Source organism: Heptranchias perlo, unplaced genomic scaffold (assembly GCF_035084215.1).
Source record: "Heptranchias perlo isolate sHepPer1 unplaced genomic scaffold, sHepPer1.hap1 HAP1_SCAFFOLD_125, whole genome shotgun sequence".
NCBI classification, from domain to species: Eukaryota; Metazoa; Chordata; class Chondrichthyes; order Hexanchiformes; family Hexanchidae; genus Heptranchias; species Heptranchias perlo.
Genome location: NW_027138483.1, coordinates 269,839 through 293,782, shown reverse-complemented (window position 1 = coordinate 293,782; position 23,944 = coordinate 269,839).

The window sequence follows — 23,944 nt, the reverse complement described above, 5'->3', positions numbered from 1 at the left end:
GCACCCCCTTTAAAATTGCCCCATTCAGTTTATAGTGCCTCCCCTCATTCTTCCTTCCAAAATACATCACCTCAGACGTCTCTGCATTAAATTCTATCAGTCACGTGTCTGCCCATTTCACCAGTCTATCAATGCCCTCTCGAATATTGCCACTATCCTTAGAATCACAGAAACGTAGAAACTTAAAGGACAGGAAGAGGCCATACGGCCCATCCTGCCTGTGCTTTGGGACGTCCTGAGGTCATGAAAAGCAAGACATAAATGCAAGTCTTTCTTTTCTTTCTTTCTTATTCGGTCTTCCCTTAACCTTCTCTGCTCGAAGGAAAACAATCCCAGCTTCTCTAATCTCTCTAAATAGCTGAAATCCTTCATCCCTGATATCATCCTGGGATACCTCCTCTGTACGCTCGCCAATGCCTTGCCATCCTTCCTAAAGTGTGGTGCCCACAATTGTAAACAATACTCCAGCTGAGGCCCAACCATTGATTTAAGAAGGTTTCGCATGAATTCCTTGTTTTTGTATTCAATGTCCCCATTTACAAAGCTAAGTATCCCATACGCTTTCGTCACCACCTTATCAACTTGCCCTGCCATCTTCAAAGATTTCTGAACATGCAACCCCAGGTCCCTCTGCTCTTGCAGGACCCTCCCCCTCAAAATTGTACCGTTTATATTATACCGCCTCTCCACGTTATGCCTCCCAAAGTGCATCACTTCAAACTTATCCGCATTAAGTTGTATCTGCCATGTGTCTGCCCATTTCACGAGTCTGCCTTTGTCCTCCTGAGCTCTGCTACTATTCTGCTCACCATTAACTCCGTTGCCAAGTTTGGTACCATCCACAAACTTCGAGATAGTAGTCTCTATACCCAAGTCCAGGTTATTTATATATAACAAGAAACGCATTGGCCCGAATACTGACCCCTGGGGACCCCGCAGCATACAGTCAGAAAAACACCTGTTCACCACTGCTCTCTGCCTTCTATCCCTTCGTCACTGTTTAATAGATTTCCGAGTTTCGTGTCATCTGCAAACTTTGAAATTATACCCTCTATACCCAAGATCAGGTCATTAATATCTATTGAAAAGAGCAATTGTCCTATCATTGGCCCATGTGGGACACCACTGTATCCTTCCTTGTCTGAAAAAATTACCGTTCACCAATGTCTGCTTTCTGTATCTTAGTCAAATCCACGGTACCATTGCCCAAATAATCCCATGGACTTCAATTTTGCTAACAAGTCAATTATGTGACACTTCATTCGACGCCTTTTTGAAAGTCCATGAACACAACTTAGAATGTCCTACCCTTATCTCTATTATTTCATCGAAGAACTCAATCAAGTTTATCAGACAAGTTTTGCCTTCAACAAATTTATATTGGCTGTCATTTATTAACCCATTACAATCCATGTTCCTATTAGAATTGCCTTATTTCGTTTTTGAAGAAAACGGATTGTCCTTGTGAAAATGAACAGGTTTCAGAGAACATTTCGTCCATTTTGTCCCATGCTTTTTGATGTCTGCTGCTTTCTGCGGGTGAACAGAATCATTTCTTCCTGAAACTGCGGAATTTCCGCTCATGATTCAAAGAGAACATTCACGATTGAGCTTCAGCAGTGGAGTGGAACATGTGGCGTCAGCGTTAACTGCCTCACACCGCAGCTATTGGCATGAGGCGTGTCAGTTTAATCAATGGATAAAGTTTTCTGTAATGTAGAAATCAAAATGTGTTACAATCGTAGTTATTTGGAATTCTTCTGTAATTTCGGTGTGAATATTGCTGCCGCTGGTCTCCCCAGCAGACTCCGGCCTCCCTCCCCCCATTGTTTCCTGGCCAAATTGAACCGGTCCTGGCTTTACTGATAAGTAAGATGGAGGCAATTGGAAGTTGACTCGTCACTGTGACGTTAGGCATCTTTGTTTGCAGATATTTACTTGAAGTTTCAACTGACCATCAAAATATTGGAATATTATACCAGGGGAACAAGTCAATCGAGCCAACCAGTCCTTGTTGGCGTTTACCTTCCGACTGAGTAAATAGTTCCAATTACTTTACCCACTCTACCTCAACATCCCTTCAACTTTTTATTCCTTATCTCTCTATCCAATTTAATGGTGAATATTGATCTAATTTCTGCTTCCGTGAATTCGACTGCCTCCCAACTCTCTGTGAAAACAGGTTTCTCTTACTCTCAGTTTTAAATCTCTTCAATGTATTCTTTCATCTTTGGCCGTTAATTCTTGATCCCTCAACGAATGGAAGCAGTCTATTTATATTAATCCTGTACCATCCGTTCCTAACCTAAATCACCCGGGCACGACTCGTTAATAGATATCAATCTGGTATCAATATGCAGTCGAGTGAAATTAAGGAAACTGTAGTTAAGATAGTTATTTGTAATGTTTCTCTTCGAGATGGTTGTGTCCTTGCTTATACTGAACAATGAGATGAATATATTTGATGCTTGGCCACTACCCGAAACATCGGGATCGTGCAGGGGGAGATTCTAATCAAACACCTGCACGATCTATTGAGAGAGATCCAGAAGGGACAGGACTGGCTTGTATCGGATGTCTCGTGCTGCATGAGCCTGGGATATCGCTGTGTGTACAGAAGTGACGTGTTACACATGAAACAAACAGCTTTCGACATGCATGATGAAAATACGCTGACGAACGGGCCCAAGGCATGGTCAGTCTCCTCATAACAACACTACATGAAATGGGTAATGAGGATCTGGACAATGTAAAATCAACGAGCAGAGACCTGCGCAATACAATAGATCGAGATGGATAAATGATGGTGATGAGATATTGTTTACTGTTGACCTTAAATACTCTAATGCCAACAAAGGGGGTGCTCTATGAAAAGGTGAATCAGACTGTCATGAGATCTGCTAATGTTTTACTGTATTGGTTTAAATGAATATTGTAGTAACCTTAATATTCGCCTTTGCCTGTTAAGCAACGAAGTATAAGTCAAATTCAAGTCCCACTACGCTGTTGGGCCAGGGTTGACCCTGCGGCAATGGTCATTTTCAGGATAAAGTGGTGAGAGATTTAATTAAAGACATGCAATTATATACTGATTGATCAATTTCATAGAACATACATGATTTGATAACAGTGTGGGAAAGCAGGTAGTTCTGCAAAGGAAAGATTCTGGACATTCTTCATTCATTTTAATTCGCACAAATGATACAAAAGAAAGACAGACTTATATTTATAGATTTCACTTGGTCGAATTGCAATGAAATGGATCAAGACTGAAGTTGTTGAAAAGATAACGAACTAAGTGAATTTTCGGTGTCAGCCGAACTGGAAAAGAGGTTGTTAGGTAAGGGAAAATATCGTTCTTGAAAAACAACTTCAAAAACATCAGCAACAACTTGCAATTATAGCGCGCCTTTAATGTAATAAAACGGCACACGGCGCTTCACAGGAGCGTTCGCAAACAAAGTTTATCACCGAGTCACATTAGGAGGTATTAGGACAGATGAGCAAAAGCTTGGTCAAAGAGATAGGTTTGAACGAGCGTCTTAAAGGAGGAGAGAGTGGTAGAAGGCGGAAATGTTTAGATAGAGGATAAAGGAAAAGTCAATTCAATTCTCCATATGTGGATTTGTATTGTAACTGTTATATGACTATGTAATGCAGAATTGTGTAGATTGACACGTACAGGGAGTCAGAAAATGTATAAAAAGTAGCAAGTTGTGATGAGAATTCGTATTCGTAAAGGCCTAAGAGAATGAGCTCAGAACTGGAACACGTTTGATGCCCCAACCAACAGCTGTGGTTCTAATCACTATGTTTTAAGTGTAGGTTTAAGCACTATTGAATGTTCTGTGTGTTCAATAAACCTATGACACCTCACTTCAATTTGAAAAAGCCTTGTCTAAAACCTTACACTAACAATAGCCTTTATACTTTAATTATATTGGGCTTAATTTATCAATTGTGACTAGGTGCCCACTTTATCCGTCACTATCTCACCTTCTACAATAACCTGAGTTTCTCCAAATGCCAAACTTCACATAGTTGCAGGTCCCCGTGCATCCCAGGCTCTGCCAATCCGGCTGGCGTCCAGCTTTTGGAGGAAGTGGTGATGAGTAGCAGGCACTTCTGTGTAACAGGCACATTCTTCTTTAACTGCATTCAAACGGCCAACAGTATTTAAGACAGGAGTCAGGCATCAGGCTGGGATTTAAATTCCATCAGTCAGCGATGCATCTGCAACCAGTTATAATCGTGAGAAAGCGAAGTGTCAGGAACTAAGGATAAAATAGAAAGCAAAGTCATCCCCTGTCCCCTACTTCTACGTAAATGGTTACTGCCTTTCGCGGCTCCCTGTTTGTAATTAAACAGTTACTATATTTTCCTCAATTTTCCTGTCCTCTATTTTTTATATATCAGTTGCATTGTTCCTCTAATTCCCCTCTTCTCTATTTCTAATTGAACTGTTACTGTGTTCCCTGAAATTACCCCGTTAACTATTTCTAATTAAACAGACATTGTGTTCCTCTAAATTCTCCTGGCTTCAATTTCAATTTAAAGAGTTAGTGTGTTCCCCTGAATTGCCTTGTCTTCTATTTTTGATTACACAGTTGATGTATTCACATTAATTCACAATTCATCTATTTCAATATGTTCTCCTTATATTATCGTGCCCACTATTTCAAATTAAACAGTTATTGTGCTCCCCTTATATTATCCTTTCTTCTATTTCTACTTAAAGAATTGTTGTGAACCCTTATATCATCCTATCCTCTACTTCAAATTAAAGAATAACTTTGTTCCCCTTATATTATTCTAACCTCTATTTCTGATTAAACAGGTAATGTGTTCACCTTATATTATCCTGTCCTCTAATTCTAATAAACAGGTATTGTGCCCCCTCATATTATCCATCCTCTAATTCTAATGAAACAGTTTCTGAGTTCCCCTTATATTATCCTAACCTCTAATTCTAATTAAACTGTTACTGTGTTCGCCTTATATTCCCCTTCATTATATTTCTAAATGGACAGTTCCTGTTTTATCCTTATATTCCCCTTCATTCTATTTAGAGTTAAACAGTTACTGTATTCCCCTAAATTTCGAAGTTTTTTATTGTTAATTGAACAATTCCGGTGTTCCCTAAATCCAGTGCCCTCTATTTCTAATCAAACAGTTACTGTGTTCCCCTACCTTCCCCTTAATTATGTTTCTAATCAAACCACTATTGTGTTTCATGCATTCCCCTGTTTTCTCGGTCCAATTAAGGAAATACATTGCTCCTGTTAATTCTACGTTCTTCTTTTTCCAATTAAACACTTACTGTGTTCTCCTGAATTCCACTGTCCATTATTCCTAATTATCCCCTAAATTCCATGGCTTCTATTCCCATCTATACTGTTATTGTGCTCCCCTAAATTCTAGTGTTCTCTATTGCTCATTAAACTGTTACTTTATTCCCCTAAATTATACAGTCCTCTATTTCTAATTAGACAATTACTGTGTTCATCAATGTTCCCCTGTTCGTTAGATTGCTCCCCTAAACTTCTCTGTCCTCCATTTCTAATTAAGCAGCTAATGTGTTCCCCGAACTTCCCCGTCTTTTATTTCTAATTGGACATTTACCGTGCTCCCCTTAATTCCATTTTATTCTACTTCTAATTAAGTCCACTCTTTCTAATTAAATATTAACTGTGTTCCACGATATTTCCCATTATTGCATTTCTAATTTAACAGAGGCTTTATCCCCCGATATTTCCTTTTATTATTTTACTACTTAAACAGTTACCGTATTCCGCCTTTTCCCCTTTATTGTATCTCTAATTGAACAGTTACTGTATTGCCCTAAATTCCCTTTATTCTATTTCTAATTAAGCAGTTTCTGTGTTCTTCCTACATTACCTTGTTCTCTAGTTCTAATTAAACAGTCACTTTGTTCCCCTAAATTCCCCGTTGATCTATTCATAATTGAAACGTCGCTGTGTAACCCTTAATTCCTCTGGCCCCTATTTACAATTTAAAAATTTCTGTACTCCCCTTTAATTCACTTGTTTCGATTTTTAAATGGACAGTTAACGAGTTCCATTACATTCACTTGTCATCTATTTCTAATTAAACAGTTACTCTGTTCCCCTAAATTCCCGTATTCTCTATTTCTAATTAAACAGTTGTTGTGTTCCGCTCAATTCCCCTGTTCTCTATTTCTAATTAAACAGTTACTCTGTTCCCTAAATTCCCCTTCATTCTATTTCTAATTAAAGAGTTAATCTGTTCCCCTGTTCTCTATTTCTATTTAAACAGTTGTTGTGTTCCGCTAAATTCCCCTCTTCTCTATTTCTAGTTAAACACTTACTCTGTTCCCTCTATATTCCCGTGTTCTCTATTTCTAATTAAACAGTTACTGTATTCCCCTGTATACTATTTTTAATTGCACATTTACTGTGTTCCCTTAATTTGCCTGCCCTCTTTTTCTAATTCGGAGAGTAGCATCACTGGTGCGGCCCATAACCTTCAAAAAAGGGTGCCAAGCGAGAGGGTGAACAAATACGGGGGAATATTCGAGAAAATTGAAGTGCTGGTGAATGCAACGGAAGGAGCGGCGGAGCCCAATTAATTTCAGCTAACTGTTAATTTATCATCCACAATCTACTTTAAGTATATGGTTGTTATCCTTGATTAAATATCTTAAGCAATGTAAGTAAATAATTAATTAATAACCAGTGTAATTGATTACTAACCAACGTGAAATCAAAATAAATTCATCTACTAATTATAATGTAGATCTCAAATGAATCTATTAGCTCTAGAAATAAATGACGGCTAACAATGAATAAATAATTAAATAAAGATTAGAAATTACAGCACAGGCCATGTGTCGGGACTGCAGACTGTGGAAATTGTGAACAGGGAGATTGTACCGGATAACTACTCCTGTCGGTAATATCTCTGCATTGAAACATTCCAGCTCAGAATCATTGAGCTGGACTGCGAGTTAGAGATACTCTGACACGTATGGAAGGTGAAGGAATTTCTGGATAGTTCTCTCCACAGTACAGTCAAAGCTCAGTCGAAAGTACAGCTGTAGGGAGGGGTGAGTGTGACTGTCAGTCAGCAGGGTAGGCAGAACCTAGTGGAGGCAGAGAAGCAAGTCAAGCAGACACTGGTTATTTCTAACAGGTACAACGTACTTTCTGCCTGTGAGGATAAGGGTGAAGGATGTAGGAAGGATGCGTTGAAGCTAACCATGGCAACGTGGAGCAGGAGACAGTACAAGGCGGTGTGGCGAGTGGTGGTGTTCAAAATAGAATTTGTAACGTTCATCAATAGCAGATTGGATAATTAGGGGTCTCGATAGCATCCACTGCAGTCATAACCGACAGTCCATGAGAGTGTGTTGTCTCCCTGTTGCCAGGATAAAAATTACCTCAGCGCAACTGGAGAGAAACTTGAAAATGGAGGGTTGAGATCCAGTTGCTGTGGGGCATGTCGGGTCCAATGACAGAGGAAAGAACAGGGAGGAGGTCCAGGTAAGGGAGCATCAGGAGCTCGGACCACACGGGTCATAATCTCAGCAATACGAACGGAGCCACTTGTTCATTTTTACTTATTTTTTATTCGTTGATGGGGTGTGGGTATCGCTGGCAAGGCCAGCATTTATTGCCCATCACTAATTGAGCTTGAGAAGGTGCTGATCACCCGCCCTCTTGAACTGCTGCAGTCCGTGTGGTGATGGTTCTCCCACAGTTCTGTTCGGTAGGGAATTCCAGAATTTTGACCCAGTGACAATGAAGGAACGTCGATATATTTCCAAGTCGGGATGGTGTGTGACTTGGACGGGAACGTGCAGTTGGTTTTGTTCTCATGTGCCTGCTGCCGTTGTCCTTCTAGGCGGTAGACCTCGAGGATTTGCGAGGTGCTGTGGATGGAGTCTTGGCGAGTTGCTGCAGTGCATCCAGTAGATGGTACACACTGCAGCCATAGTGCGCCGGTAGTGAAGGGATTAAATATTCAGGGTGGTGCCTGGGATGCCAATCGAGCGGGCTGCTTTGTCCTGGATGGTGTAGAGCTTCTTGAGAGTAGCTAGAACTGCACTCACCCAGGCAAAAGGAGAGTAATCCATCTCAGTTCTAACTTGTGCATTGGAGATGGTGGAAAGGCCATGGGGTGTCACGACCACTGGACTCCAGACCTCATTACAGCCTTGGTCCAAACATGGACAAAAGAGCTGAATTCCAGAGGTGAGGTGAGAGCTACGGCCCTTGACATCAAGGCAGCATTTGACCAAGTGTGGCACCAAGGAGCACTAGTAAAATTGAAGTCAATGGGAATCAAGGGGAAAACACTCCAATAGCTGGAGTCATACTTACCACAAAGGAAGATAATAGTGGTTGTTGGAGGCCAATCATTTCAGCCAAAGGGCATTGCTGCAGGAGCTCCTCAGGGCAGTGTCATAGGCCCAACTATCTTCATCTGCTTCATCAATGAAAGTCCCTCCACCATAAGATCAGAAAAGGGGACGTTCGCTGATGATCGCACTGTGTTCAGTTCCATTCACAACCCCTCAGTTAATGAAGCAGTCCGAGGCCTCATGCAGCACGAACTGGACAACATCCAGGCTGGGGCTCATAAGTGGCAAGTAATATTTGCGCCAGACAAGTGCCAGGCAATGACCATCTCCAATAAAAGAGAACCTGACAATTTTCACTTCACATTCAACGGCGTTACCATCGCCGAATTCCCCACCATCAACATTCTAGGGGTCACCTTTGACCAGAAACTTAACTGGACCAGCCACATACTACTGTGGCTACAACAGCAAGTCAGAGGCTGGGTATTCTGCGGCGAGTGACTCATCTCCTGACTCCCAAAAGCCTTTCCACCATCTACATGCGCAAGAGAGGAGTGTGATGGAATACTCTCCACTTGCCTGGATGAGTGCATCTCCAACAACACTCAAGAAGCTCCACACCATCCAGGACAAAACAGCCCGCTTGATTGGCACCCCATCCACCACACTAAACATTCACTCCCTTCACCACCGGCGCACTGTGGCTGCAGTGTGTACCATCTACAGGATGCACTCCAGCAACTCGCCAAGGCTTCTTCGATAGCGCCTCCCAAACCTGCGACCTCTATACCTAGAAGGAAAAAGGCAGCAGGCACATGGGAACAACACCACCTGCACGTTCCCCTCCAAGCCACACACCATCCCTACTTGGAAATATATCGCCGTTCCTTCATCATCTCTGGGTCATAATCCGAGAACTCCCTGCCTTACAGCACTGTGGAAGAAACTTCAGCACACGGACTGCAGCGGTTCAAGGAGGCGGCTCACCACCACCTTCTCAAGGGCAATTAGTGATTGGCAATAAATGCTGGGCTTACCAGCGACGCCCACATCCAATGATAAATTTTAAAAAAATTTTCTCCTGCCCCCTTCAAGGACATTTGTACGTATACCCCAGATCTGTCTGCTGCTGCGGCACCATTAAGAGTTTAAAATTTAGTTTATATTGCCTCTCCTCATTCTTCCTCCCAAAGTGAATCACTTCACACTTCCATACCTTAAATTTCATCTGCCATGTGTCTGCCCATTTCAACAATCTGTCTACATCCTCCTGAAGCCTTTTACTGTTCTCCTGAATGTTTACTGCATTTCCGAGTTTCGTGTCAGCTGCAAACTTTGAAATTATGCCCTCGACACCCAAGTCCAGGTCATTAATATAAATCAGAAAGAGCAGTGGTCCCAAAAAACCACTGTCCGTTTAATCACATGTGCTTCAATGGAAGGGAAGGTTCCATATATATATCAGACTGTTCGTTCAGCTTCAACGTCACAGAACCTTAATTGTACGAATTCCTGATAATCAAGAGACATTTCGAATAAATGAAGAAATGAACAAAAAATGAAGAAACGTGACCCGAGCCATTTCCCAAGTCAGCTTCCAACGTCGATACTGGGAGGAATCAGGCCGAGTCAGTGTTTCTCAGATATTCACTCCTGATATACATCGAGGCTGGTCGAACAAACACTGGTTGCAGATGTGGCCTTGAGTGCAAAGCCTGAATCACTCGGGCATTGTGGGAATTGAACTTAAAGACCAAACCGCTCAGCAAGTGACAGTAAGCCGTGCCAGGCACAGGGGCTGCAGTAACCCCAATGGAGTTAGGCTTGGGAAGCACCAGGAGAGATTCCCCCATGTTATTTATGCGGCCGCACGATCAAATGAGTCAGAAAAGATGGTCGCTAAATGTAGTTTCAAAACTTAACTGGACAATGCGGATATTTTATTCCTACTATATCTGAGCACCAGACTGCAAATCGGGACATGGCTACAAGCTGGACATGATTAGACATGACTGGGAGTAGAGTCACCAGCTGCCCTGCGAACGTAAGATCACCACTTGTATCTCGAGAGCAGGGTCACTACCGTTACGTTTGCAGCAGTGTGGGTATTATTACTGTACGAATAGGGTGAGCACAATTAATGTCACCGTTGGGTCACCATCGGTGCTGCATGTGTGTTGTCACCAAGGATACTGCAAATTTCATTTGCCTTCAGTACTGCAATGTTACTGTCGCCTCCAATGGTGCATGTGTACTGATACCACCTGTATTAATAGAAACAACAACAGTTTGCAAAAATAAGGCGACCGGCAGTGTTGTAAGTTAGGCTCACCGCCCACACTGTAAAAGCAAGGTTATCACTCAGATTGGAAGAGTACAGTGACCACAGCGACAGCGAGATTGGAGGCACCACCTTTACTGTAAGAATAGGGTCGTCAATAATGCTGCAACACGAAGGTGACCACTAGCACTGGTGGAGTGGAGTCATCATCAGCACTGTGACGTTATCTTCACCACGACCAATGAAAGAGTAATCTCAACACAAATCATGCAAGAGGAGATGATTAGAGCTTCTATCAGAGTATTGTGACCGGCAAACGCTGTCAGAATAAAACCTTCATTATTAATGTTAGACGGCGGCCACCGCCAGTACTCCAGGAGTCGTATCACCACCAAAATACAAGAGGAGGATCACCGCCAGTTCCGCAGGAATCGAATCACCACCAACAATACAAGAGGAGGATCACCACCAGTTCATTGAAGAACATCGATAGGAGCTCCACTGCAAGTATGTGGTCATCAGCAGTACTGAAGTAGGAAGGTCGCCTTGCAGAAATGCAAGAGTTTTGTGAAGATCAGTCATTTTCGAGAAGGATCTGCGCCGATAACGGTAGTGCAGGATCACCACCAAAATACTCGAGTAGGGTCAGCACCCGGGATACACGAATACAACTTTCACGTTGCAAACAATGTTTGAATCTTTATAAATGTTCCACAGAATTACAAAATGAGTGGGGAGGATGTTCACTTCAGTGGTCCCGGGAGAGCCCAGAGCGCACAATGAACGGTCTGATTTCACATTCCTTAACTTGAATGGACAAAATTTCATGGGCTGAGTTGCGTCATTGCTCCATTTGCGGTCCAGTATTGCGCTGAACTGGAATATCGCTACTTCCTGGTTAATAGACTGGAACTAATGCCGGATATTATAAAAGCTGAATTTATTACTGAGTGCTCCAGTTCGATAAAAGGGTTGAGCTTCAAGACCCACCATAGACAATCTCACTTTTGTTGCTGCATGTTTGAAGCGTTGACGGATTCCCAATGATATTCTTATTGCAGTTCACCGGGGTTAAGTCTATCTGTGGGCAATAGTTCAGAATGCGCGATATCGAATCAGCTGCCGAGTAAATATCACACATCTTTACAGCAGCAGGCATGTTGTCAGCTACACACGGCACACTGCACGAAGCAGCTTAGGACCTCAATCCTAGAATGCAGGCAGCAGCATCCCTGCTCCAGAGACAGATGGCCATAAGAGTCGGCAAGTCACAGGCCAAAGGCTCATCAGACCTACATTCCTCCAGCACACCGCTGGTAGACGTGCAATCTACAGTGACTGGCAGACAGTGCAGGGGGAAGCAGATAGAAGAGTTCATCAGGGCACTGGGGAAAGTGGGGTGCCTTGAGAGAGTAGGAGCTGGAGCTGCGGGTGGATTCACTGTGGAGCATCCGCGATGTTGAGACTATCGTGGATAGCACGTTCAGTGAGGTGGTCACACCGCAGGTAAGGACTACGCAGGCAGAAAGTAAATGGGTGACCGCCAGGCAGAGTACAAGGACAAGGCAGGTAGAGCAGGAGTCTCCAGGGGCCATCTCCCTCTCAAACAGATATTCTGCTTTAGATACTGTTGGGGGAGATGGCTTATCAGGGAAAAGCAGCAAGAGCCACGTTCGTGGCACCACGGGTGGCTCTGCTGCACAGGAGGGGAGGAAGAAGAGTGGCAGGGCTATAGTGATGGAGGATTCAATTGTAAGGGGAACAGATAGGCGTTTCTGCGGCCCCAAACGTGACTCCAGGATGGTATGTTGCCTCCCTGGTGCTGGGGTCAAGGATGTCACGGAGCGGCTGCAGGGCATTCTGGAGGGGGAGGGTGAACAGCCAGTCGTCGTGGTCCATATTGGTACCTACGACATATTTAAAAAAGGGATGGGGTCCTGCAAGGTGAATTTAAGGAGTTAGGAGATAAATTAAAATGCAGGACTTCAAAGGTAGTGATCTCAGGATTACTACCGGTGCCACATTATAGTGAATATAGGAACATGAGAATAGACAGGATGAATGTGTGGCTGCAGGGATGGTGTAGGAGGGAGGGATTTAGATTCCTGGGACATTGGGACCGCTTCTGGGGAAGGTGGGACCTGTACAAGCATGACGGGTTGAACCCGAGCAGGACCGGGACCAATGTCCTCGCGGGGGTGATGGCTAGTGCTGTTGGAAAGGTTAAAACTAGAGTGGCAGGGGGATGGGAACCTGAGCGGGGAGTCACAAGGGAATGAAGTTGAGAGCAACAAGAGAGGGGAAATCTACAATACAAATAGTACAAACAGTTGTTCAGGAACAAGTGAAAGGGAAAAGCGTAGAGCAGCAGAAAAAAAGTGTACTCTTGGCACGACAGATAAAATAAAAACAAGGAGGCGTAAGGCGATTAACCCAGCATCAAAGCTGTGGCAGGAGGTTGGGAACCTGAGCAGGGAGACAGAGGAAAGCGTGTCAGGAAGGGACAGAAGGTATGGAGTAAAAGGTAAAGTGTTAAAAAAGGAAAAAGCAGGATCTAAGTCTCACAAAACATAATTGAAAGTTCTTTGTCTGAATGCAAGTCGAATTCGTAACAAAATGGACGAGTTAGCGGCACAAATATGGGTATGATCATGTGGCCAAAACAGAAACATGGCTGCAGGGTGACAACGACTGGGAATTAAATATGCCAGGGTATTTAACAATCAGGAAGGACAGGCAGGAAGGAAGGGGAGGTGGGGTGGCTATGTTAATAAAGGAAGGAATCACTGTAATACAGAGAAATGATATTGGGACAAAGGATCAAGATAATGAAAAAATTTGGGTAGAGATAAGGAATAATAAGGGGAAAAAACACTAATGGGCGTAGTATATAGGCCTCCTAATAGTTGCAACTCTGCTGGAAGAAGTATTAATCAGGAAATAGTCGGGGCATGTAATAAGGGAACAGCTATAATTATGGGGGATTTTAACTATGATATTAACTGGACAAATCAAATTGGGCACGGCAGCCTTGAGGAAGAGTTTATTGAATGTATTCGGGATGGATTTCTTGAGCAGTATGTAACTGATCCTACTAGGGGTAAAGCAACCGTCGACCTGGTCTTGTGTAATGAGCCAGGATTAATAAATAATGTCACAATTATGGATCCCCTTGAAATGAGTGACCATAACATGGTTACATTCCATATACAATTAGAGGGTGAGAAGGTTGGTTCCCAAACAAGCGTACTGAGCTTGAATAAAGGAGACTATGATGGTATGAGAGCGGAATTGATTAAAGTGGACTGGGAAAATAGATTAAAGGGTAAGACGGTACATGAACAGTAGTGTACATTTAAGGAGTTATTTTACAACTTTCAAAAAATATATATTCCACTGAGGAAAAAAGGGTGTAAAAGAAATGACAGACATCCGTGGCTAAGTTAAGAAATTAAGGATAGTATCCGACTAAAAACAAGGACATAAAAGGTAGCCAAACCTAGTGGGAGGAGAGAAGATTGGGAAGTCTTCAAAAGACAGCAAAAAGTAACTATAGGATTGATTAAGAAAGGAAATATAGATTTTGAAAATAAATTAGCAAAAAATATAAAAACAGATAGCAAGAGTTTCTACAGTTATATAAAAAGAAAAAGGGTGGATAAGGTAAACGTAGGTCCCTTCGAGGATGAGACCGGGAAATTAATGGTGGGAAACATGGAGATGGCAAAAATGCTGAACAAATATTTTGTTTCAGTCTTTATGGTAGAGGACACTAAGAATATCAAAACACTGGACAAACAGGGGACTCTGGGGAGGAGGAGCTAAATACGATTAAAATCACTAAGGAATTGGTACTCAGTAAATTAATGGGACTCAAGGCGTATAAATCCCCTGAGCCTGATGGCTTACATCCTGGGGTCTTGAGGGAAGTGGCAGTAGGGATTGTGGATGCTTTGGTAATAATTTTCCAAAATTCTCTGGACTCGGCAAAGGTCCCGGCAGATTGGAAAACTGCGAATGTAACACCCTTATTTCAAAAGAGTATTAGGCAGAAGGCTGAAAATTATAGACCAGTTAGCCTAACATCTTTGGTGGGTAAAATTTTGGAGACAGTAGCAGAACATTTGGATCAACACAATTTAATAGGACAAAGTCAGCATGGCTTTACGAAGGGGAAGTCATGTCTGACAAATTTGCTTGAGTTCTTTGAAAACATAACGTACAGGGTGGATGAAGGGGAACCAGTGGACGCAGTGTATTTAGACTTCCAGAAGACATTCGACAAGGTACCACATAAAAGATTATTGCTCAAGATTAATAATCACTGGATTGGCGGTAATATTCTGGCATGGGTGGAGGATTGGTTTTCTAACAGGAAGCAGAGAGTAGGGATAAATGGTTCATTCTCGGACTGGCAACCAGTAGCCAGTGGTGTTCCGCAGGGGTCGGTGCTGGGCCCCCAACTCTTTACAATTTATTTTAACGATTTGGAGGAGGGGACAGAGTATAATATATCAAAGTTTACAGATGATACAAAGATGGCAGGGAAAGTGGAGAGTGAGGAGGACATAAAAAACCTACTATGGGATCTCGACAGGCTTGGTGAGTGGGCGGAGATTTGGCAGATGCAATACAATATTGGAAAATGTGAGGCAGGAAAAATCAGAGAGAAAGTTATTATCTTAAAGGCAAGAAACTGGAAAGTACTGCAGTTCAAAGGAATCTGGGATTCATTCCTACTGCAAGAAAATCAAAAAGATAGTATGCAGGTGCAGGTGATCAAGAAGGCCAACGGAATGTTGGCTTTTATTGCTCGGGAGATAGAATATAAAAACAGGGAGGTATTGCTGCAGTTATTTAAGGTATTGGTGAGACCGCACCTGGAATACTGCATACAGTTTTGGTCTCCATACTTAAGAAAATACATACTTGCTCTCGAGGCAGTATAAAGAAGGTTCACTCGGTTAATCCCGGGGATGAGGGGGCGGACATATGAGTAGAGGTTGAGTAGATTGGGACTCTACTCATTGGAGTTCAGAAGAATGAGAGGCGATCTTATTGAAACATATAAGATTGTGAAGGGGCTTGATCGGGTGGATGCGGTAAGGATGTTCCCAAGGATGGGTGAAACTAGAACTAGGGGGCATAATCTTTGAATAAGGGGCTGCTCTTTCAAAACTGAGATGAGGAGAAACTTCTTCACTCAGAGGGTAGTAGGTCTGTGGAATTTGCTGCTCCAGCAAGCTGTGGAAGCGACATCATTAAATAAATTTAAAACATAAATAGACATTTTCCTAGAAGTAAAGGGAATTAGGGGTTACGGGGAGCGGGCGGGCAATTGGACATAAATTTAGATTTGAGATTAGCATCAGATCAGCCATGAACTTATTGAATGGCGGAGCAGGCTCGAAGGGCCTACTCCTGCTTCTATTTCTTCTGTCCTTATGTTCTTATGAACATCATTTTTGTCTCTATTAACTCCACTTTCTCTTCCCTGTCGTCCACTGAGGGAGAGGGGAGTTGGGTGGGGGAGGCAGCTGACAGAGTTTTTTTGAAAATTGTTCAATTTTCTTGTTTGCACTTTTCCAACGTTAAAATCTTGAAATAATTGTGTAATTTCGTTTTTTATTAACACTTCTGAATTGATGTTAGGATGTCGTGTTTGCACTTTTTCCAATGTTTATATGTGTGAATAATTATTGAGGTTTCGTCTTTTCACTTTCATAATGATTTTTAAATAAATTATGAAGTTTCACCTTTGCGACAGTTTTCTGGAACAATATGTTCTTGAACCAACAACGAAACGGGCCAGATTCAGATCAGAGATTAGAAATAAGCTTGAATGAGTCAATAATCTTACGGTAAGGGAACACCTCGCTAACACTGACCTTTATATGATAGAATTCGATATTAGGCATGAAAATAAGAAAGGTGAGTCACGAACTAAGGTGATCCATTTAGTTAAGGCTGAATTTGGAGAGATGAAGTCGGAATTGAACACAATAGACTGGGCAAAACTATTAACGGAGAGAACTATGGATGAAAAGTGGAAGGCATTCACAGAAGCATTTGCTCGAATACAAAACCTGTACACCCCCGTCAGGGGCAACAGCTCTACGTGTGTAATTAAACAATCTTGGTCAGCAAGGGAAGTGAGATATGGAATGAAACTAAAAGTAAGGGCTTACATGAACGCAAAGCACAGTAAACATCCCGTGGACTGAGAGACATATAAAGAACAGCAAAGGGATACAAGGAAAGAGGTAAGGTTTGCAAAAAGGGAATGCAAGATAAAGCTTGCGAGGGATATCAAGGAAAACAATAACTGTTTTTACAAATCTATTAAGAGAAAGAGGGTGGCGAGTAGTAACATGGCCCATAATGACAGACGCAGGTGATAATGTAATTGGGAATATCGGATCAACGATACAAGGAAAATGGAAAATAAATCAACGGGAGGAAATTACTAGATCTAATATAAGTTCAAAAATGGTGATAGAGAAACTAATGTGATTAAAGATAGACAAATCTCCAGGACCCTACGTATTAAAAGAAGTAGGCGAGGAAATTATTGATGTTCTCGATTCAAGAATTGTCCCCATGGATTGGAAAACTGCCAATGCCACTCCATTATTTAAGTCGGGTAGGAGAGATAAATGACGAAATTACAGGCCTATTAATCAAACGTCAGTTGTGGAGCAGTTACTGGAATCTGGCATTCGGGAAGGAGTGACTGAGGATTTCGACAAATATGAGCGGATCAGAGAGAAACAACGTGGACTTGTAAAAGGTAAGTCATGTCTAACAAACCTAGCTGAATTTTTGAGGAGGTAACAAATGTGGTACAAAAGGGAGTGAATATGAATGTTATTTATATGGACTTACAGAAGGCATTTGGCAAGGCACAACATAACAGACTGTTAACAATAATGAGAGTGCGTGAAATTGTAGTCAATTTATTCGCTGGATAGGGAATTGGATAGATGGTAGGAGGCAGAGATTAGGGACAATGGGTATGTGCTCAAATTGGCAAGAGATGGCTATTGTTGTCGCCCAGGGATCTGTAATGGAACCTTAGCGTTCCATTATATTTATAAATTACTTCGATGAAGGAATAGCAAACCGTATATCTAAGTTTGTTGACGACACTACGTTAGGTGCCACATTAAACAGTGTGGATGGGAGCAGTACGTTGCAAAGGGACATTGATACATTAAATGAGTGGGCAAAATGATGGCAGATGGAATTCAGGGTAGGAAAGTGTGAGGTCATCCACTTTGGACCTAAGAAAGAAAGAGCAGAGTATTTTTAACATGGCAAGAAGCTAGGAACTGTGGATGAGCATAGAGATTTAGAGGCACACGTACAGAAATCACTTAAAACTAATGGACAAGTACAGATAAAAATAATTAAAACGGAGAATGGAATGGTGGCCTTTATCTCAACAGGGCTGCAATACCAAGTGATGCAAGTTATGCTATTGCTCTCGTATAGAGCTCTGGTTAGACCCCATCTGGAGTATTGCATTCAGTTCAAGGCACTGCACCTCAGGAAGGCTATATTTCTCTTGGAGGCGGCGCAGTGCAGATTCAACAGAATGATAGCGGGACTTAAAGGGTTAAATTATGAGTACAGGTTATATAGACTAGGCTTGAATTGCCTTGAATATAGAAGATTAAAGTGTGATCTACTTGAGGTGTTTAAGATGATTAAAGGATTTGAGAGGGTAGGTAGAGAGAAACTATTTCCTCTGGTGGGGGAGTCCAGAAGAAGGCAGCATAACCTTAACATTAGGTTCCCTTTTCAGGCGGGCTCCGGGTTCACTTCCAGGCATGTGTTCATTCTCGCTCGATTTTCCAATATGCGCTCTACCCATGTGAAATTTTGTGTCCGAGCGTGGAAGATCAGAGCCTGCAGCTCAATGAATTATAATTCAATAAATCAGAGGGCTCGGAATGAATGGATGGCTCCTCCAATGAGGCGGCACAGGGTTGATGGGCAAAATGGCTTCCTTCCGATTTGTAAAATTGAATACATTCGATCGGCCTGGCAGGGAATCAGTGATCAGAGGTAAAGAATGTGACACATGTTTGACCGCAATTTAATTTCATTTTTGGCCGGAGACTGTTCATAAAATCACAGAATCATAGAAACTTACAGCACAGTAGAAGACCCATCATGCCTGTGCCGGCTCGTTGAACGATCTGTCCAATTAGTCCCACTCCTCTGCTCTTCCTTCAGAGCCCTACATTTTTTTCAAGTATTTATCCAATTTCCTTTTGAGAGTTGTCATTGTATCTTCTTCCACCGCCCTTTCAGGCAGTGCATTCCAGAAAATAACAACTCCTTGCGTAAAATAAAGCTTTGTATCACCTATCTGGTTCTTTTGCAAATTACTTTAAAGATAAGACTTCCAGTCCACAGTAGCGTCAGCACTTGTGTCACAGTAGTAGGTATAACATCAGTGCGACAAAAGCAGAGTCAGCACTGGGGTACCAACAGTAGCTAGAACTACATTGCTGCAAAAGTAGAGTCAGCACTGGTATCACAGCAGTAGGTATAACATCAGTGTGACACTAGTAGAGTGATCACTGGTGTCACAGCAGTAGGTTTAAATTAGTGCGACACGAGTAGAGTGATCACTAGTGTCACAGCAGTAGGTATAACATCAGTGTGACACGAGCAGATTGATCACTGCTGTCGCAGCAGTAGCTATAACATTAGTGTGACACTAATGGAGTGATCAATCGTGTCACAGCAGCCGGTATAACATTCGTGCGACACTAGTGGAATGATCAATCGTGTCACATCAGCCAGTATAACATTAGTGCGACACTAGTAGAGTGATCAATCGTGTCACAGCAGCAGGTATAATATTAGTGCCACACTAGTCGAGTAATCACTCGTGTACAGCAGCAGGTATAACGTTAGTGCGACACTAGTAGGTTCATCATTACTGTCGCAGCAGTTGGTATAACATTAGTACGACAATAGTAGAGTGATGACTAGTGTCACAGCAGTAGGTATAACATTAGTGCAACACGAGTAGAGTGATCACTGGTATCACAGCAGTAGGTAAAACATCAGTGTGACACTAGCAGATTGATCACTGCTGTCGCAGCAGTAGATTTAACATTAGTGCGACACGAGTGGAGTGATCAATCGTGTCACATCAGCCGGTATAACATTAGTGCGACACTAATAGATTGATCAATCGTGTCACAGCAGCAGGTATAATATTAGTGCGACACTAGTCGAGTAATCACTCGTGTCACAGCAGCAGGTATAACATTAGTGCGACACGAGTACAGTGATCACTGGTGTCACAGCAGTAGTTATATCATTAATGCGACACTAGTAGAGTGATCATTGGTGTCACAGCAGTAGGTTTAACATTAGTGCGACACGAGTAGAGTGATCACTAGTGTCACAGCAGTAGGTATAACATCAGTGTGACACTAGCATATTGATCACTGCTGTCGCAGCAGTAGGTATAACATTAGTGCGACACTAGTGGAGTGATCAATCGTGTCACATCAGCCGGTATAACATTAGTGAGACACTAGTAGAGTGATCAATCGTGTCACAGCAGCCGGTATAACATTAGTGCGACACTGGTAGAGTGATCAATCGTGTCACAGCAGCAGGTATAATATTAGTGCGACACTAGTCGAGTAATCACTAGTGTCACAGCAGTAGGTATAACATTAGTGCGACACCAGTAGAGTTATCATTGGTGTCACAGCAGTAGGTATAACATTAATGCGACACTAGTAGAGTGATCATTGGTGTCACAGCAATAGGTATAACATTAGAACGACACTAGTAGAGTTATCACTGGTGTCACAGCAGTAGGTACAACATTAATGCGACACTGGTAGATTGATCATTGGTGTCACAGCAATAGGTATAACATTAGTGCGACACTAGTAGAGTGATCACTAGTGTCACAGCAATAGGTAGAACATTAGTACGACACTAGTAGAGTTATCACTGGTGTCACAGCAGTAGGTATAACATTAGTGCGACACTAGTAGAGTGATCACTAGTGTCACAGCAATAGGTAGAACATTAGTACGACACTAGTAGAGTTATCACTGGTGTAACAGCAGTCAGTATAACATTAATGCGACACTGGTAGAGTGATCATTGGTGTCACAGCAGTAGGTATAACATTAGTACGACACTAGTAGAGTGATCACTGGTGTCACAGCAGTAGGTATAACATTAGTACGACACTAGTGGAGTGATCATTGGTGTAACAGCAGTAGGTATAACATTAATGCGACACTGGTAGAGTGAGCACTGGTGTCACAGCAGTAGGTATACAACCAGTACATCAAAAGTAGGGTCAGCCCTGGTGCGCCAGCAGTAGATATATCACGAGTGCTGCACATGTAGTATCAGCACTGGTTTCAAAGCAGTAGCTATTCCTCCAGTCCTGCAAAAGTAGAGTAAGCACGAGCGCCCAGTACTCGGTATATCAGCAGTTCTCCAACTGTAGCCTCATCGCCTGTACCAGAGGGGTTGAGACATCGGCAGTGCAGTAAGTGTAGCGCATCCAAGAGCATTGTAGCAATAGGATCAGCACTTTCGCAGTTAGAGCTTTGTGACCTCTGGTGCAAGTGTAGGGTAGCACAACACGGTCATCTCCAGCGTAAGTGTACGGTACAGCTAGTACCAGAGGAGAACAGTCAGCCCTGGTGTGAATATAGAAGTAACACGAGTGCCGGAGGAGCAGGGTCACATCTAGCGTAAGTGTAGGATACCACTAGTCCCGGAGCAGCACAGTCACCTCTAATGTAAGTGTAGGATAGCACTAGCACCGGTGGAGCATTTATCACCTCTACTATAATGTAGGGTATCACTATTGCCGGTGAAGAACGTTCACCTTCTGTGTAACTTTACTGCATCACTAGTTCTGGAGGAGCACGGACAACTCTCCTGTAAGTCTAGGGTATCACTAGAGCCGGAGAAAGATCAGCTCTAGTATTACTGTAGGGTACTACTAACAACAGGCGAGAACAGACACCTCCAATGCAAGAGCATTGCACCACGAGTACCGGAGGAGCGCAGTCACCTCTCGTGTAAGTGCAGGCTACCACTAGTACAGGAGGAGCACAGTCACATCTAGTGTAAGTGCAGGATACCACTAGTATAGGAGGAGCGCAGCCACACCTAGTGTAAGTGCAGGATACCACTAGTCCAGGAGGAGCGGAGCCACATCTAGTGTAAGTGCAGGCTATCACTAGTACAGGAGGAGCGCAGCCACATCTAGTGTAAGTGCAAGCTCCCACTAGTATAGGAGGAGCGCAGCCACATCTAGTGTAAGTGCAGGCTATCACTAGTACAGGAGGAGCGCAGCCATATCTAGTGTAGGTGCAGGCTATCACTAGTACAGGAGGAGCGCAGCCACATCTAGTGTAAGTGCAGGCTCCCACTAGTACCGGAGGAGCGCAGCCACATCTAGTGTAGGTGCAGGCTATCACTAGTACAGGAGGAGCGCAGCCACATCTGGTGTAAGTGCAGGATACCACTAGTACAGGAGGAGCGCAGCCACATCTAGTGTAAGTGCAGGCTCCCACTAGTACCGGAGGAGCGCAGCCACATCTAGTGTAAGTGCAGGCTATCACTAGTACAGGAGGAGCGCAGTCACATCTAGTGTAAGTGCAGGCTCCCACTAGTACCGGAGGAGCGCAGCCACATCTAGTGTAAGTGCAGGCTATCACTAGTACAGGAGGAGCGCAGCCACATCTAGTTTAAGTGCAGGCTCCCACTCGTACCGGAGGAGCACACTCACATCTAGTGTAAATGTGGGGTACCACCAGTATCGGAGGAGCATGGTCACCTTTAATCTAAATGCATGCTACACTAGTACAGGAGGATCACACTCACATTTACTGTAAATGTGGCGTGCGACCAGTACCGGAGGAGCACGGTCACCTATAATATAAATGCAGGCTGCACTAATACAGGAGGCGCACACTCACATCTAGTGTAAGTTTGGGGTACCGCCAGTACCGGAGGAGCACGGTACCTCTATTGGACGTGCAGAGTTACCACTAGAACAGAGGAACAAGGTCATCCCTAGTGTAATTGTAGCTTTCCACTAATACCGGAGGAAAATGCTCACCTCTAGTTTAAGTCCAGGGGCAGCACTGGTACCGATGCAGCATGGTCAACTCGGGAACTATCTGGAACAGTGCGTTTTCAGCCCAACCAGAAAGGAGACGATGCTGGATCTAGTTCTGTGGAATGAAGCGGGGCCGGTGGAGTGTGTTTCAGTGGGGGAGTATTTAGGCATTAGTGATCATAATATAATTAGGTTGAGAATAGTTATGGTAAAGGACAAGAAACAATCAGGCGTAAATATACTTAACTGCAGGAGGTTAATTTCAGTGAGTTAAAAAGGATTCATCCCCAGGTGGATTGGAATCAAAAATTGGCAGAACAGTAAATCAGCAATCATGTAAGAGTTAGTTCGGGTACAGAGTAGACACATTTTCACGGTGGTGGTGGTGGTGGCGAGGGGGATGGGTGGTGGTGGATGGGGTGGGTCGAAAGAAGGACATCGAAAACTACAGCTCCCTGGATTCCTAAAGATATGCAGATGAAAAGAAACAGAAAAATGAGGCGTATGGCGAATGTAAGGATAATATTGCAGTTGAGAACCTGGCTGAATACAGAAAGCACAAAGAAGATCAAAACAAGGGAATAAGAGGGCCAAGGAGAGAGCATGAGAATACATTAGCGGCTAACATAAAAGGGCAACCAAAAGTGCTTTATAATCATATAAATGGTGAAGGCTAGTCAAAGGAAGGGTGTGGCCGATTAGGGACAAAAAGGCGATATTCTTGTAGTGGCTGAGGGCATGGTTGAGGAACGAAATGGACAATTCGCATCCGTCTTCAATGGAGAAGAGGATGCTGCCATTGTAGCAGTAAATGTTGGGGGGGGCGCGGGGGGAGGGGGTTAGTAGCGATATTGGATGCGATAAAAATAGACAAAGGGGAGATCCTTAAATGATTGGCACTCAAAGTAGAAAAGTCACCCGGTCCAGATGGGATGCATCCTGGGTTTTGAAGGGAAGTGAGGGTGGAAATTGCGACGTGTCTGGGCAAAATCATCCAATCCTCCTTAAATATGGGGATGCTGCCGGAGGACCGGACGATTGTGAATGTTACACCCCCGTTTACAAAGGGGAGAGGGCTAATCCCGTCATTTACAGGCAAGTCAGCCTAACGTTGGTGGTGGGGAATGTTTTAGCGTCAATAACCCGGGACAAAATGAATTAGAGCTTGGAAAATGTTGGGCTAATA